The sequence below is a fragment of the Psammomys obesus genome, unplaced genomic scaffold, assembly GCF_907164565.1.
Source record: "Psammomys obesus unplaced genomic scaffold, mPsaObe1.curated_primary_1811, whole genome shotgun sequence".
NCBI lineage: Eukaryota > Metazoa > Chordata > Mammalia > Rodentia > Muridae > Psammomys > Psammomys obesus.
Genome location: NW_026591872.1, coordinates 2,470,044 through 2,489,138, shown reverse-complemented (window position 1 = coordinate 2,489,138; position 19,095 = coordinate 2,470,044).

Below are 19,095 nucleotides of genomic sequence, written 5' to 3'. Positions count from 1 at the left end.
GAGGCCCACTGTGGTAGGCTCCTGTCCTGTTCCCTGTTTTATCCTGTTTCCAATGTCTATCCCATTTGCTTTCTGAGTGAGGATTGAGCAACTTCTCTAGGGTCCTCATTTCTAAATTCCTTAGGAGTAAAGATTTTAGTATGTTTATCCCATATTATGTAACTGATATCCACTTATAAGTGAGTATATACCATGTGTGTCTTTCTGAAAAACCTGTTCTTTTTTAAATGAGAGACTGAGCTAGAAACAGAGTTGATCTTGATGGGAGGGTGGAACAGAGGAAGTGGAACTTGGAAGAATAAAGGGAGAGAACATTGTAATCAGGATATATTGTATATGAAAACAATCTATTTTAATAAAGGGGTAGAAGTTAAGTCAAAACAAAACAAAAGAAAAATCAAGAAAAATGTGTTTACTGTATATACCACTAGGGCTCACAATGATCCACACAAGAGCCATACATTATCTATCAAAAACCATGGAAGCAGGCTTGAGAAACCTCTGTTATTGGTCAGGGTAGTTCAAGTGATTCCCAAAACATCATAAGCTACTGCTGTTGCAATTTACTGCCTCTCAAAAGTTAAACATATTTCTATATTTTAAGTCAGTGTACACTTCACACACAGGATTGTAAATATCTGAGCTGTATTTAAAGTGAAAACTGCAATCTAACATTCATAGTGACAGAATGAACTATGACTAGTAAAATAAGAGATAAAGGGAGAATGATATGGAAGGATATGGAGGAGAGAGAGAGAGAGAGAGAGAGAGAGAGAGAGAGAGATTGATTTCAGATCTTTCCTGACTTCTATCACACCATACTAACTTCTATCCCCTGTATATATGTAGATAAAAAGACGCATATATTTCTGATATCAACTCTAGGTGCTTCCCTATGCATTGTTTCATTCCTTAAGCTTGTATGTGTTTTTGTAGATAATTTCTCATTCATTAAGTCATTTCTTCATTATTCTTTTGCTTCTTGGGAGAAACAATTGTGATTGATATCATTAGGGAAGCTAAAATTATCCCTGCATGATGAAAACAGTTATTTGACATATGATTAAAAAATAATTCAAGCATAACAAAATACATAGTTAGGCCTTCTGAAACCAAGGAGTAATCCATGGTGTTTGTGAATACTTGAAATACATTAATTATTGGTGATTGAGAAACAACAGAAATTGAAAAAGACTATAGATAAATAGTTTGTGCCTGTTTTACAGGCCAATATTTCAGTCATGCCAGAAAAAATTCTAAGAATCTGATCTATAGCTTGAGTGAATATACTACAAAAATTATATTCCATTCATGAAATTTCCTGAATAACGGACTGTTAGTTATTTCCCCATGTAAAAGAGAAGGGCAACTAATTATGTGAGGTGTTGACAATTCCCTTGATTGTGTTGGTCATTTTACAATATATACATTCTACAGCATCAGTTTTCACATCATAAACATATTTTGTTTGCCAGGGGGAATATATCAAGTAAAACAAATATCAAAATACATAATTCAGATTGTAGAAATAATCCATTCCATTAGTGAGCATGATATGCGTATTCTCTGGAACTGAAGAGTCACTAAACTAAGTGAAATGTTCTAAATGACATAATTATATACTAAAAGCAGTCCTGAGAAACTTTAGAGCTCAAAACAATAAAGTATTTGTAGTCTAGAGAGGAAAGAGAGAGAAAGAAGAGAAGAGGTTATTGAGGATGACACCAAAGCAGCTGTTTTCCCTCAAGTATAATGATAACATTGCTTATGCATTCAGAAACAGCCTCATGTGATTCTTGGCAAGCATACACATATTCCTTTTTCTAATTAAGTCAAGGGTCTGCATATACAATAAAATAATCTAGACTTTTAAGGGTATTTCATATCTTAACTACCTCAGTAGTCAGACCTAAATAAAAGATTATCATGTTGGTAATATTTGTCTCATGCCCCAAAAGTTCAAATATTCAGGTGTGGTCAGATACAAGAAAGATGCAAATGGATCAGAGTTATTAAAAGAAGAGTCTTGGCAGATGTTGAGATTCATAAACAAAAACTGGAAAATACCTCTCATGGTTGAATATCCAGTCATGACTGGATTATTCTCTGGCAGGGTTAGAAAGTACAAACAGCCAGAAGAAGAAATCATAGCACATGCTCTGACCATCTGTTTTAAGTGTTTGAAAATGTGGAATTTCTCCATATCTTCCTTTATTCTTCATTGAAATTTTTTTTCAGAGTCTATGAATGAAATATTGAATTAGTTTACTTTTAAAGGGGGAACTTCAAGATCTTGTTCTCATGTTGATAGGATATTTTGGTATTTCTTCATAACAGAGATTTTGAACAAATATCAATTAATTTTCTTTTCTCTTCTAGTCTAACTTTTCAGGAAAGGAGCAAATTAGTTAGTAAATTTTAGTTATAAAATCTAGTTTAATGGTAGACTCTATGGTTGTATTTAACATGTCTTTAAAATAACTACTCATCTTAAACGACATCTGATCACATAGCCTAAATTTTAGTAATCGTACTTATAGTGATGTGACTGTTTTAACTAAAAATATATGATATGCAAAGAAACAGATAAAATACCAGGTATGAGCTGTGATTAGGGTACAGAAGTGGAACAATTGAAATTATGTAATAATTTTCATCACTTAATAATGTATTAAGTGAGAACATTACAAGATCTTAAAAGGCAAAAACATATTGTTTCAATGATGTTGATAGAGCAATATCTAAATATATAATGATAGGTAAATGTAGTTATATGATGTAAAAATACATTATAAAAGTAAATATTTGTATTTTCTATAGTGTAATTAAAGAGGAATACTGAGGAGATAAGATATGGAAAACAAACGCTAAGAAAGAAGGAGGAACCTGGGAAAGATGCTCAACCCTCATTCAGAAAGGCAAATGGAATAGGTATCAGAAAAGGGTGACACAAGGAACAAAACAGGAGGCTATCATAGAGGGCTTCTGAAAGACACTATCCAGAAGGGCATTAAAGCAGATATTGAAACGCATAGCCAAACTTTGGGAAGAGTTCAGGGAATCTTATGAAAGGGGGAGATAGAAAGACCTGGAAAGGACAAGAGATTCACAAGGAGAACAGCAGAACCAAAAAATCTGAGCCCAGGGATCTTTTATGATACTGATACTCCAACCAAGGACCATGCATGGAGATAACTTAGAACCCCTACACAGATGTATCTCATGGCAGCTCAGTATCCAAGTGGGTCCAGGAACAGTGGGTAAGGATAACGGGGACTCTTTCTGACATGAACTCAGTGGCTGGCTCTTTCAGCTCCTCCCCATGAGGAGGGGCAGCCTTACCAGGCCACAGAGGAAGACAATGCAGCCAGTCCTGATGAGGTCTGATAGGCTAGGGTCAGATAGAAGTGGAAGAGGACCTCCTCTATCAGTGGACTGGGGAAGGGACATGGGAGGAGAAGAGTTAGGGAAGGTAAGATTGGGAGAGGATGAAGGAATGGGCCCCAACTAGGATACAAAGTGAATGAATTATAATAAATTAAAAAGAAAAAGAAAAAAAAAAGATTAGAAAGACAGAGTGATGGGATTCCTAGGATTGGAGAGATAGCTCATTGATAAGATCACTGACTGTTTTTGTTTGTTTGTTTGTTTGTTTGTTTGTTTTTCCCCCAGAGGATGAGTTTTCAATTACCAGCACCTACATGATGGCTCACAGCCATTTTTAACTCCAGATTTATAGGAGTTTACACCTTCTTCTAGCTTCTGTGGGTACCACATGAATGTAGTGGACAGACATACATGCAGGTAAAACATTCATATACATACAGCAAATTTAAAAAACAATCAATTTTGTTGAAAAAAATTCAACTGGACTTGGTATGTGTATATGTAAATCTGATCAAGTCCCCTGAGGCTGCTATAATTTTTAACTACTGACAAACTAGTTTAGTCAAAATTTAATGAAAACGTTTTTATGAAAAGTTAATTTATAGCCTTAAATATTTAGAGGTAACACAAGAATTTTGCATTTTAAATCTTTCATACCACAAAAAAGAAGATGTGAAGTATACCGACTTATCCAAAAGCTTGTAAATGAGACATTGAACTCAGCAGTTTGAGTTGTTTGAAATACTGCCTCATTTTTTTCAGAGAAGGTAGTCTGTTCAAAGGCTCTTTGAAAAAGAATGTAGAAAACAGCATAGTAAATCAGACATCAACATAAGTTTAGAGTTGTCATAATATTAGGATACTGAATTAGGAAAGAGGTTATAAAATTGATGTCACTGAGATAGCTTACCAGGTAGAAGTTCTAGCTGCCAAGCTTGAATATCTTAATTACATATACTGGTGACCCTTATGATGAAAGTAGAACATTAAATCCTGAAATTTTCCTCTAAATTCAACATACACACACAAGCACATAAATTCACACATATGCACACGTGCACATGAACACACACATTCACAAAATAAAATAAAAATATTAAAAAAAATTCTTAGGTTTGGTGTTTTCATAGTGTTCCAGATTTCCTGACTAAAAGATGTACAGGGATAAATATAGAGCAAGTAGAGCAGAGATTGAGGGAACGCCCAAACAATATCTGGCTCAACCAAAGGTCCCCACCTTACTGGAGAGTGCAAAACACTGACACTACAAACAATATTCTGCAAAGCCTGCAGACAGGAGACTGTCAGAGTTGTCCTCTGAGAGGTTCTACCTAGCAGCTCCTCAAAACAAATACTGTGACTAACAGCCAAACATTGGGAGTATCATGGAAACATGGGAGGAAAGATAAAATGACCTGGAGGTGATAGAAGCCACACAAGAAGACCAACTGAGCCAACTAACCAGTGCCCAGAGGGGCTGGCTGACACTGAAGTGTCAACCAAAGACTAACCCTAGGCCCCCTTAAAAGATGTAGCAAATGGGCAGCTTAGGTTTCATGTGGGTCTTAAGGAAAATGGGGTCTGTTTTGGACAAGGACTCACTTGCCAGCTTTTTGATCACTCCCTCCTGAAGGGTCTGCCTTCACAGGACATAGGGGGTGAGTACATGTTTATTTCTGATACAACTTGATGAGCTGGAGTGGATGAAAATGGGAGCTCCCCTTTTCTGAGGAATAGGCAAGGGATGAGGGAGGGAGGCACTGCAGTGGAAAAAAGGAGGGATGGGGCTATAACCACGTTGTAAAGTGAATACAAAGAAATTTTAAAATATAACAAAATTAAGTTATGAGCAATATTTGTCTATTATGAAATACTGAATGATACCATTTTTATGAATGAATAAAATGTACTCAAAACTTATTTAGGGCAATATGTTGACAATGTGAAAAAAAATTATCTTTTATATCTCTCTCCTGAACATGATTATAGTAGCATTAAAGAATAATTGAAAATTATTATAACATCTAAGCAGATGATCATGTGGTTTTCTTCCTTCTGTTTGTTTATGTGGTGGATAACATTGATAGATTTCCTTATAATAAACCACCCCTACATACATGGGATGAAGCCTACTTGGTCATGGTGGACGGTATCTTTTATGTGTTCTTGGATGTGGTTTGCAAGAATTTTATTGAGTATTTCTGCATCGATGTTCATAAAAGAGATAGGTTTGAAATTTTCCTTTTTTGTTGGGTCTTTGTGTGGTTTAGGTATCAAGGTGACTGTGGCCTCATAGAAGGAGTTTGGTAATGTTCCTTCTGTTTCTATTTTCTGGAATAGTTTGAAAAGTATTGGTGTCACCTCTTCTTTGAAGGTCTGAAAGAATATTGCCCTGAAACCATCAGTCCCTGAGTTTTTTTTTTTTTTTTTGAAGGAGAGACTTTTGATGACTACTTTTATTTCCTTGGGGAATATAGGATTATTTATTCAATGTACCTCATCTTAAATTAATTTTGGTAAATGGAATCTATTAAGAAAATTTTTCTCTCCCATTTGATATTCCTCTATTGAGAATTCTCTGTTTAGCTCTGTACTACATTTTCTAATTGGATTACTTGTTTTGTTGCTGTTTAACTTCTTGACTTCTTTATATATACTAGATATTAGTCCTCTGTCAGATATAGAGTTGGTGAAGAACATTTCCCATTCTGTAGGCAATTATTTTGCTCTGATGACATTGTCTTTTGCTTTACAGAAGCTTTTCAGTTTCATGAGGTCCCATTTATTGATTGTTGCTTTTAGAGCCTGTGCTGTTGGTGTTCTGTTCAGTAAGTAGTCTCCTGTGCCAATGAGTTCAAGGATCTTCCCCACTTTTTCTTCTAACCGATTTATTGTTTCTGGTTTTATATTGAGGTCTTTAATCCACTTGAACTTTAGTTTTGTGCAGGTGATAAGTATGAATCTATTTTCATTTTTCTACATGTAGACATCCAGTTGGACCAGCACCATTTGTTGAAGATGCTGTCTTTTTTCCATTGAATGGTTTTGGCATCTTTGTCAAAATCAGGTGAAATGTTCAACGTCCTTAGTCATAAGGGAAAAGCAAATCAAAACGACACTAAGATTTCACCTTACACCCATCAGAATGGCTAAGATCAAAAACTCAAGTGACATCATATGCTGTAGAGGTTGTGGAGAAAGGGGAACCATACTCCACTGCTGGTGGGAATGTAAACTCATACAACCACTCTGGAAAGCAATCTGGTGCTTTCTCAGACAATTCGGAATAATGCTTCCTCAAGATCCAGCTATACCACTCCTAGGCATAAACCCAAAAAAAGCTCAAGTACACAATAAGGACATTTGCTCAACCATGTTTGTAGCAGCCTTCTTTGTAATAGCCAGTAGCTGGAAACAGCTCAGATGCCCCTCAGTGGAAGAATGGATACAGAAATTGTGGTACATCTACACAATGGAATATTACTCAAAAAAAAAAAAAAAAGGAAATCATGAAATTTTCAGGTAAATGGTGAGATCTGGAAAAGATCATCCTGAATGAGCTATCCCAGAAGCAGGAAGATGCACACGGTATATACTAACTCATATAGACATATAATATAGGATAAACCTACTAAAATTTGTACACCTAAAGAAACTAATTGAGAGAGAGGACTCTTGATAAAATGCTCAATCCCTATCCAGAAAGGCAAAGAGGATGGACATCAGTAGAAGGAGAAAATAGGGAAAAAGTCAGGATCCTGACACCAAGGACCTCTGAAAAGCTCTGCCCTGCAGACTATCAATGTAGATACTGAGACTTATGGGCAACCTTTGGGCAGTGTGCAGGGAATCTTAGGAGAGAAGTGGGAAACAATAAGATCTGGAGAGGACAGGAACTCCACAAGGAGAGCAACAGAACCAAAAAATCTGAGCACAGGTGTTTTTCCTGAGACTGATACTCCAACCAAGGACTATGCATGGAGATAACCTAAGACCCCTGCACAGATGTAGCCCATGGCAGTTCAGTATCCAAGTGTGTTCCATTGTAATAGGAAGAGGGACTGTCTCTGACATGAACTGATTGGCCTGTTCTTTAATTACTTCCCCCTGATGGGTAAGCAGCATTACCAGGCCACAGAAGAAGAGAATGCAGCCACTCCTGATGAGACCTTATTGACTAGGATCAGATGGAAGGAAAAGAAGTCCTCCCCTATCAGTGGACTTGTGGAAGGACAAGCATGCAGAGGGTGGAGGAAGGGAGGGAATGGGACGGGAGGAAGGAAGGAACCACAGGGGTGATACAAAGTGAATAAAGTGTAATTGATAAAGAATTAAAAAAGAAAAATAAATAAATAAATAAAATTTTTTAAAGAAATAAAAGAAAATTTTTCATTTCATTTAGATTTTCAAAAGTTGTGGCATATAGGCTTTTCAAGTAATACCTAATGATTCCTTGAAATCCCTCAGTGTTTGATGTTGTCTGCCTTTTCATTTCTAATTTGCTGACTTTACTATTTTCTCTCTCCATTTTAGTTAGTTTGGGCAAGGGTTTGTTGGTCTTGTTGATTTTCTTAAAGAACCAGCTCTTGATCTGATTGTTTTTTTCAATTGTTTCTTTCTTTATATTTAATTGATTTCAGCCCAGAGTTTGATGATTTCCAACTGTCTATTCTTCAGTATGTCTGCTTCTTTTGTTTTCACCCTAGGGCTTTTGGGTGTGATGTTAGATTGTTTGTATGAGATATCTCAAACTTCTTTCTGGAAGCACTTAATGCTATGAAATTTCCTCTTAGCACTGCTTTCATTTTGTCCCATAAATTTGGGTAAGCTGTGCCTTCATTTTCATTGAATTTTAAGAAGTCTCATTTTTTTTCATTCCTTCACTTATCCAGGTGTCATTGAGTAGAGAGTTGTTGAGTTTCCATGCATGTGTAGGCTTTTTCTATTTCTGTTTTTGTTGAGGTCCAGCTTTAGACCATGATGGTCTGATGGGATAGTAGAGATTATTTCAAACTTCTTGTATCTGTTGATGCTTGCTTTGTGTCTGGATATATGATCAATTTTGGAGAATGTTCCACGGGGTGTTGAGAAGAACGCGTACTCTTTTGAGTTTGGTTGAACATTTCTGTAGACATCTACTAGGTCCATTTGATTTGGGGCCACTGTAAGTGTCATTATTTCCCTATTCAGCTTCTGTCTTGTTTATCTGTCCCTTGGTGAGAGTGGAGTGTTAAAGTCTTCCACTATTAAAGTGTTAGGATCAACGTGTGAGTTGAGCTTTAATAATATTTTATTTAGCAATGCAAGTGCTCTTGTATTTGGGGCATAGATGTCCAGGATTGTGATATTCTCATGGTGGATTTTTCCTTTGATGAGAATGAGGTGCCCCCCTCATATTTTTTGATTAATTTTGGTTGAAAGTCTATTTTATTGGATATTAAGATAACTACCCCAGCTTGTTTTCTAAGTCTGTGTGCTTGAAAAACTTTTTTCTCATCCTGTACTCTGAGTTAGTATCTGTCATTGTGGCAAAGTTGTATTTCTTAGAGGCAGTAGAATGTTGGATACTGTTTCCACAACCATTCTGTTAGTCTGTATATTTTTATCAGAAAGTTGAGTCCTTCAGTGTTGATAGATAATAGTGACCAATGAATGTTAATTACTGTTATTGTGAGTTTTTGGTAATAGTATGTGTGTGTGCTTCTTTTCTTTTGATTATTTTGTTGCGAGGTTATCTATGTCCTGTGTTTTCTTGGGTACAATTGATTTCATTAAATTTGAATTTTCCTTCTAGTATCCTTGTAGGGCTGGGTTGCTGTGTAGATATTGTTTAACAGTAGTTTTGTCATGAAATATTTTGTTTTCTCCATCTATGTTGATTGAAAATTTTGCTCGGTATAGTAATCTGGTTTGACATCTATGTTCTCTTTGAGTCTGCATGACATCTTCGCAGGCCCTTCTGGTAATCATAGTTTCTATTGAGAAGTTTGGTGTGATTCTGATAGGTCCACCTTTTTATGTTACTTTGCCTTTTTCCCTTGCTGCTTTTAATAATTTTTCATTGTTCTATAAATTTAGTGTTTTGACTATTATGTGACATGAGGAGTTTCTGTTCTGGTCTAGTCTATTTGGTTTTCTGTAAGCCTCTTGTATTTTTAATAACATCTGTTTCTTTAAGTTGGAAAAATTTTCTTCTATGATTTTCTACAAAATATTTTCTGGGCCTTGGTGCCTGGAACCTTCTTTTTCTTCTCTTCCTATTATTCTTGGATTTCATCTTTTCATGGCATCCTTGATTTCTTGGATATTTTGTTTTTGGAACTTTTGTGATTTTACTTTTTCTCTGAGTGATGTATCAAGTTCTACAGTTGTATCTTCAGGGCCTGAGATTCTCTCTTATATATATTGTATTCTGTTGGTGATCTTTACCTTTGTGGTTCCTGATCTTTTCTCTAAGTTCTCCAGGTCCAGGGTTTTATCTGCTTGTGTTTTCTTTATTGATTTTAATTCTGTTTTCATGCCTTGCACCATTTCCTTCATCTGTTTTAATGCAACTTCCTGTCTTTCCATGAAGCCTCTATTTTTTTGTTCATTTCTTCTCTATATGCCACTACTTCTGCCTCTATTTGTTTGGCTATACGTGCCTGTATTTCTTTGAGAGTTTTGTTCATTTCCTCTTTATGTGCCTATAATAACTGGATAAGTATAGCTTGTAAATCATTTTCCTTTGTTTTCAATGAATTAAAATATCCATTTATTTTGGGGGTTGTTGTTGAACCTATGATGTCCTGATTTTTGTTGGATGTGTTCTTTATGCAGACCTCTAGCTGTCTTCTTATCTGTAACCTTTGCTATTTATTCCTAGAGTCTGTACTTCAGACTGGCTCCATTTGTCTCTAGTGTCTGGAGTATTTTTCAGGAAGATGAGCTAGGTCTTCCACTTCAAGAGTGGATGTTGGTGTTTCAGTTGTAGCTCAAGGGATGAAGATCTTAGGCATTTGGGTGCTAGTGCTGGTGTGTATGTCGCAGTGTGCCTTGAGGGAGAGGGTGCTAGAGCTTGTAGATGCATGAAGGGTAGCACTTAAATGGATGGGAGGGGAAGTGCAGATGCTGGCACTATTTGTGGGCACAGTGTGCATGCACTGTTGTCCTGAATACCTCCGTGACCTACAGACCTGTTGTACTGTCTTCCTGGTATTCAGATATGTTTGGACTTCAGGAATTGTTTACCTGGACTCCACTGAGGGACACACAGAGCAGGGGCTTCAATGTTAAGAATGTTGTTCCAAGGATTCCTATGTTGTCCACAGTGGGGTTGTGGGAGCGAGAGATCAGATGTCTGGCTCCTGGCTTAGAGGGAATCTTGTTCTGGGGCTCTGTAAGCATTTCTTAAAGGTATACTCACTTGCAGGCTTAATCTTAAAGCACAGGTTATACTCCTGTTCTCTACTCTCAGATTTGGGCTTACATGGGCAAATGAGAGTGCAGGTGATCCATCAGCTCAGTGGTGTCCACTGTTTGGCAGCAGGGCAGTTATACCACTATAGCCTCAGTCATAGAGGGAAGGAGGCAACTGCTTGTACTAGTCACTGCCCAAAGGCAGCTCTGGGAGGCCTGACAATGCTGTTTCAGTCACTGAGTGAGGATGCTTGTGCTTGGGGCAATAACTGCTGTCTTAGCAAAGGAGTGTCAGTGCTTGGGGTAGAAGCCACTGCCAGTGCCTGCTTGGGGAAAGAGGAAGTACAAGGTGTTAAATATTCTCTACTCTCAGGCCCTGGGGACATCCACAGGTGACCAGGATCTAAACTGTCCCAGATCATTGGTTGTACCTTCTTGCCCAGGAAGCTTCAATGTGGATGTTCTGGCTTCAGCTGCCCCTACACTCACCAATTTCAGAGTTTCGGATCCTGTGTCCCTTAGATATAGTTGCTTAAATATATGGTTGCTGCCATCTTGGAACCTCCTTGGAACACATTTTTAAAATCTTCATGTAAGCAATAATTTATTGCCAGGTTTGTGCAATATAAAATTTATGAGTTGATATTGTGCTCTTTCTTGGAACTTTTTCCAATAGAGTGATAAATGCAGAATCCAAAAATATTTCCTGGGAGAGACTAAAAGAACCGATATATTTGCTACCAGATCATGAAGAAAACAAACAGCAATGGAAACTGCTTCATCTTTAAGACAAAGAACTATCATAAAATTGTATTTTACGAATTCAACAAGGTATAGATAGAAGATTATTTAATTTTGGTATCTATCAATACAAGAAATATATCATATACTTGGAAAAACTGGATTGGAACAGATGTGGAAGCCTTCTCTCTTAATACTAGCACTCAGAGTATCCAAAAGTGCTATGCAAAATGCAAAGAAAGAAAGACCATCAACAGTCTTACCGAGCTGTGACATCTACAATATACAATAACTAGCCAACCAAGATATTACCCAAAGTACAATATTGGCAGTTATGTTGTAGGCATAACCAACATCTGTCTATTTGGACTCAAGGTTCACTCAATAAGGAGAAATTCATTTCTGGTATAGTAAACTAGCTGACTATCTATGGCTAGTAAGTTCCTCGAAGAGAACTTTTAATTGTTACTTTCCTCAATCAGTACCATTTGTAATTGCATTCTAAACACCCATCCTTATACCCATATATAAGTATAGCTTTCCTTCATCATTAAGGAAGATTCTTTTTATAAAGTGTAAACTACTACACAAATCCACAATTGATCAAAATGCAAAGAATGACAAACCATGTTTGAGCAATTTCAATGGGTACATCTACAGCACAACCTCTATATCTAATGTTCAGGGAACATTATTAAAGAGGGAAAAATATTAAATGAGTTAGAGGACCAACTAGGTCATTTGTTGCAAAATAGTGTCTCCTATATATAACATGAAAGGTGCACCCATTAAATCTCAATAATATATTTTCATAAACAAGGTGTGCAATTGAGAACTCTAGTTGAAATGCCAGAATGGATGATAAAACGTTCTCAAGGTCTGACCTTTAGAAGAAGTGCTACTGGCAATTAATGACTGCTAAGAGAGGGAGAAGCACTCTTCTTCAAGGATGAACCCATTGATAGATTTTCGAATCCAGAATTGTCATATACATACAATCAACACTAAAGGTACTCATCAGAATGTGTGTGTGTGTGTGTGTGTGTGTGTGTGTGTGTGTGCACGTAGATACAATGAACTTGAATGGGTGGCATGGGTAGAGTTGGATGGTGAAGAGAGGGAAGGTTAAAATATGTTAATACAGTACTTACTCTGTACTGCACCTTCCATGTTATATAGATGAGATGCTATTTTACAACAGATGACCTTGTCCTCTAACTCATACAATATTTTCCCTTTCTAATAATGATCCCTGAATATTAGGAGTCATGGCTGTGCTCAAGATGTACACATTGTTATTGGGCAACCATTGGTTTTTGTTCTTTGCATTTGACCACTTTTAGATTTCTAGTAGTTAATTATAGCAATTTATTATAGTAAGTAATTATTGTAATTTCCACTTATTATAAAAGAATATTCTTTAATAAAGAATGATATACCCACATATATGGGTATAATAATGGGTATTTAGAATGCAGTTTAGGAAAGTGACAGTAATGAGTTCTCCTCAACAACTTAGTGCATTACTAGCCATAAATAGTTGGTAAAGTTTACAGTACCAAGTATGGATTACCCCTTATTATTAAATTTTGTATTAAATTCTCAAAATATATAAATAAACATATAATATGAATTTGGTAAAATTACTTAATTCAACACACTTTAATAGGAACTTTCTATTTCTAAATGCCTACTTCTTTACTTAGTTCTGGGTATATAACAAGTGATACATACTGATTTGGGCACCACTGGATCCCAAATTATAATGTGAGATAAATTACAAATGTAGTAAATCTTTTATATTATATTTTTGAAACTATGGAGAAAATAAGTAGGGAGTCAAAACACAGAAAACGACATCTCAGAAGTATTGAAAAAGATGTGGGGTATGGGTAACATTAAGTTGTTTTGCAGTTATTGAATTTAGCAGATGATGAATATTCACTGATTTTACAGGGATGTTTTTTTATAACTTCTTTTTTTATTTCTCTCCAGGTAATTTTTATTTCTATATTAATTTGTTATTATCATACAAAACAATACTTTTAATTATGGCAATTTTAAACACATGCAGGACATTTAAAGTCACTGGCAATTAAATACAACTTTTAGCTATCCTAAGGAGAGTAACACTAGCATCTAGCCATGTGATAAACAGGAGGAACATGTGGACCATCAAATAAACCTGAAACAAACATGATTAAAGTGATAGACTGAGTGCTATTATGTGTTCTAAGACTCTTTTATTCTTATCTCAATAACCAGGTACAATTAATATTAATCAGTTGAGGTTTATTTCTGGATCATAATTATTAAAGAATGACAATATGGAACAACCATGTATAATAGATCCACAGGTCTTTTTAAATTGTTGAGCTCATCTTGGTTTATCTTTACAATATCAGATGTAAATTCATTTAAAATTTCATCCATATCTTACAGCTTTTCTTGGTACACTTTAGGGTTTTAATTATACCTTTATTCTTTGCTAAATGTCTTTGCTCTATAATGTGATAACTCTGCTTCTCTCTAACATCATAAATTTAAGATTTATATCAGTTCATTTATCTAAAAGTTCACCTATCTTGTTTCACTATTGAAAGAACTAACTCTTTTATTGTTTTTTTTTTTTTTCTATTTGTGTTGTGGCTTTCATTTAAATAATTTCTTCTTTGGTTTTAATTATTTATTTTCATTTCCTCCTTTTGGGTTTGGTTTGTTCTTGCTTCCCCAAAGACTTAATATATATCATTAATCATCTGAGTTCTCCAAGACCCTTTTAATTTAGACACTTAGAACTTCAAATTTTCTTCCTAGGACTACTTTCAGTATATCCCAGAGGTCTTTAATGATGTGTCTTCATTTTCGTTTATTTTCAAGAAATTTATTTCCTTTTCATTTCTTTGGGAAAAACACCACAAGACTGACTAGTGCTGCTTTAAAGGCTGTGGGTGTTTTTGGAACTCAATACCATAAATATGATACTTTCCTTATAAATTGTTGTTCAGGATTTTTTTTTTTTTTTTGGACAAGCCAACCCTCATACCTCCTCCCTTCCAATTTTCCCTCCCCTTCTCCTCAGAATAGGGAAGCCCCACCCCCATGTTTACCAACCCACCCTATCACACAGCAGGGTTAGCATGTCCTCAACCACTGAGACCTAACAAGGAAGTGAAGGAAGTAAAATGTGATCCAAAGGCAGGCAACAGGGTCAGAGACAGCACCTGCTCCAATTGTTAAGAGATACACATGATGACGAAGCAACACATCTGCTACATATGGAAAGGAGGCCTAAGTCCATCCTATGCATGCTCTGGTGTTGGTAGTACACTCACTGTGAGCCCCTACAGGCAGAGTTTAATTGATCCTAAAGGTATTCTTGTGGTGTTCTTAAACCATACCATTTCTGTGGTAAGGGCTTGTCAGTTTCTTGTCTTCTCCTCCTTCTGATGTACATCCCATTTGTCTTTCTAAGTGAGGATTGACCATCTTACCCAGGGTCCTCCTTCTTGTTTAGCTTCTTTAGGTGTACATATTTTAGTATGTTTATCCTATCTTATAGGTCTAGTATCCACTAATAAGTGGTTATATATCATGTGAGACTCTACCTAGCAGTGTATCAAAGCAGATGCTGAGACTCATAACCAAACTCTGGGCAGGGTGCAGGGAATCATATGAAAGCAGGGGTGTTAGTAAGACCTGGAGAGGACAAGAGCACAACAAGGACAAAATATATCTGGGCACAGGGGACTTTTCTGAGACTGATTCTTCAACCAAGGACCATACATGGATATAACCTAGAACCTCTGCTCAGATGTAGGCCATGGTATGTCAGTATCCAAGTATCTGTACCCTAGTAAGGGGAACAGAGACTGTCTCTGACATGAACTCAGTGGCTGGATCTTTCATCACCCCATCTCTGAGGGAGAAGCAGCCTTTCCAGGCCATAGAGGAGGACATTGCAGCCAGTCCTGATGAGACCTGATAAGCTAGGGTCAGATGGAAGGGGAGGAGGACCTCCCCTATAGGTGGACTTAGAGAGAGGCATTGGAGGACATGAAGAAGGGAGGATAGGATTGGGAGGAAATAAAAGAGGGGGCTACAGCTGGGATACAATGTGAGTAAAATGTAATTAATGTAAAAAATTTTAATTCAAGACAACCCTAAAGCTTTCTCAATCCTTCCCCACATTCTTCCACAAGACTCCTCAATTTCAGCCTTTTGTTGGGAGGTAGGTCTCTACATTTGTTTCCATCACCTTCTGAGTGACCTTTCTCAGAAGACAGTCATGGTAGGTTCCTGTCTGCAAGTATATCACAGTATGATTAATATTATTAGGAGATGGCTCTATCGCATGCAATTGGATTCAAGCTGGGACAGTCATTGATTTGCCACTCCCTCAGTCTTTGTTCCATCTTTATCTCAAAACATCTTGTAGGCAGGACAAATTTTGGGTTGAATGTCTACCCCTCCCTCCAATGGGAGTCCTGCTTGACTATAGGAGTTAGCCACTTTAGGCTTCATATCTCCCACTGCTAGAAGTTCATTCATTTGGTTTTAATAGCTGAGTAGCATTCCATTGTGTAAATGGTACCACATTCTTTTCTTTATTCATTCTTAAAAGTTGAGAGACATCTAGGTTGTTCTCAGTTTCTGACTTTTACAAATAAATTTGCTATGAACAGAGTTGAGCAAGTGTCCTTGGGGTATTTGAGTTGAGCATCTTTTGGGTATATAACCATGAGTGGTATTGCTGTGTCTTGAGTAAAACTATTCCCAATTTTCTGAGAAACCACCAAACTTAATCTCCAAGTTTACACTCCCACCCACAATAGAGGAGTGTTCTTTGCATTCCACATCATTGACAGCATGTGCTGTCTCTTGAGTTTTAGATCCTACCCATTCTGACAGGTATAAGATGCAATTTCAGAGATGTTTTGATTTGCATTCCTCTAATAACTAAAGATATTGAACATTTCTCTTTTTTAATTTTTTAATATTAATCACAGGTTATTTACTTTGTATCCCAGCCATAGCCCCCTCAGGCCCCTCCCTCATTCCCTCCAAATCCCACCCTCCCTCCCTCATCTCCACCCTGCCCCTTTCCAAGTCCACTGCTAGAGGAGGTCCTCCTCCCCTTCCATCTGACCCTAGCTTATCAGGTATCCTTAGTACTGTCTGCAATGTCCTCCTCTGTGGCCTAGCAAGGCTGTTCCTCCCTTGGGGGCTGGAGGAGGTAAATAATATAAACAAGAACATTTCTTTAACTGTTCCTCTGCCATTAGAGATTGATAATTTTCGGTTTGGCTCTGTACTCCATTTTTAATTTATTTTTTTAGTTTGTTGTTTGATTTCTTGAGTTCTTTATATTTTTTGGACTGATGACTAAAGATACTGAACATTTCTTTAAGCACTTCTCTGCCTCTAGAGATTGAACATTTTCTGTGTAGCTCTGTACTCCATTTTTAATTAGGTTATTTAGTTTCTTTTTGTTTGATTTCTTGAATTCTTTATATTTCTTAGGTATTAGCCCTCTGTCAAGTAAGGGTGGTGAAGATCTTTTCCCATTTTATAGGATGCACTTTTGTCCTATTGACAGTGTCCTTTGCCTTACATTTTTCCATTTTATAAGATCCCATTTATTGATTGTTGATCTTGTTATTAGATGCTATGTTTTAGCATAGGATTATATCAGAATTTCAAAGAAGAGCTAATACCAATGTTCCTCAAACTATTCCACAAAACAGAAACAGAAATAATATTGCTAAACTCATTCTGAGACCGGAGTCATTCTGCTACCTAAACAATACAATGACCCCAGAGAGAAAATTTTAGATCAGTTTCCCTAAGGAACACTGATGCAAAAACACTCAATAAAATATTCTCAAAGAATATTTTATATAATCCCCCATAATCAGGGAGACTTCATACCATGGATGCAGGGATGTTTTAATATATAAAAATCAATCAAGGTAATCCACCATTTAATCAAACTGAAAAAAAAAGACACCTGAACATTTCACTGGATGCTGAAAAAGTCTTTGGCAAAATCCACCATCCCTTCATATTAAAAGTTTGGAGAGATCACTGATACAAGGATCATACCTAAAGGCATTAAAGGCAATATACAGCAAACTGATAGCCAACATCAAGTCAAATCGAGAGAAATTGAAAGTAATTTCACTAAAATCAGGAACAAGATAAGACTGCCCAACACTCTCTGTAGTTTTTCAATATAGTACTTGAAGTTCTAGCTAGAGCAATAAGACAACTAAAGGAGATCAAGTGCATACAAACTGGAAAAGAAGTCAAATTATTGCTTCTCACAGATGATATGATAGTAGACATAAGTGACCCCAAAAATTTTACCTGAGAATGCCTACAGCTGATAAACACCTTCAGCCAATGAGCTGAATAGAAATTTAACTAAAATTAAAATCAGTAACCCTCCTATATACAAGTGATAACTGGGCTAAGAAAGAAATTAGGGAAACAACACCTTTCACAATGGCCACAAAAAATACACAATATCTTGCTGTGACTCTAAACGAGCAAGTGAAAGACTTGTAAAACAAGAACTTCAAGTCTTCTGAGAAAAAAAAATTAAAAGATATCAGAGGATAAAAAGATCTCCCATGTTCATCTACCAGTAGGATTAACAAAGTAAGAATAGCCGTCTTACCACAAACCATCTACACATTCCATGGAATTCCCATCAAAATCCAAATACAATTCTTTTTTTTTTTTCTTTTTTTTCAAGAAAAGATTTCTCCGTGTAACTTTGTCTTGGACTGGCTTTGTAAAAGAGGCTGGTCTTTAATTCACAGACATATACCTGCTTCTGTCTCCCCAAGTGCTGTGATTACAGGACTGTATCACTGTGCCTCGCGTCAACACACTTCTTAGGAGACCTTTAAAGAGAAATTCTTTTTTTCACATTAAAAAATAAAAAACAAAAACAAAAACAAAACAGGGTTGTTAAAACAATCCTAAACAACAAAAGAACTTCTGGAGGTATCACCGTCCCTGATTTCAAACTGTACTACAGAGCAATAATAATAAAAATTGCATGGGATTAGTATATAAACAGACAAGTCAATGAATGGAATAGACTCTAAGACCTAAAAATATACCCATATACCTGTGGACACTTGACTTTTGACAACGAGGACAAAACCTTTCTATGGAAAAATGAAAAAAAAAAAAACCTTCAACAAATTGTGTGTGGCTAACTGGATGTCACCATGTAGAAGAACGCAAATAGATCCATATTTATTACTCTGAACAAAACTCAGGTCTCTGTGGATCAAAGACCTCAACATAAAATTGGATATGCTAAATCTAACACAAGAGAAATTGGGGAATGTCCTTGAATGCATTGGTACAGGAGACAACTTAAACAGAAATCCAACAGTTCAGGTTCTAAGGTATTCAATAAATTCTCAGAGGCTTCTCAAATTATGCAGGATGCTGCCATTCTTCTTTGTTGCCCAATGGAAATGGATAATTAAACCCTATTGCTGAAGACACTGCATGTCTATCTAGTGATAAGATTTAGACAACCCAGGA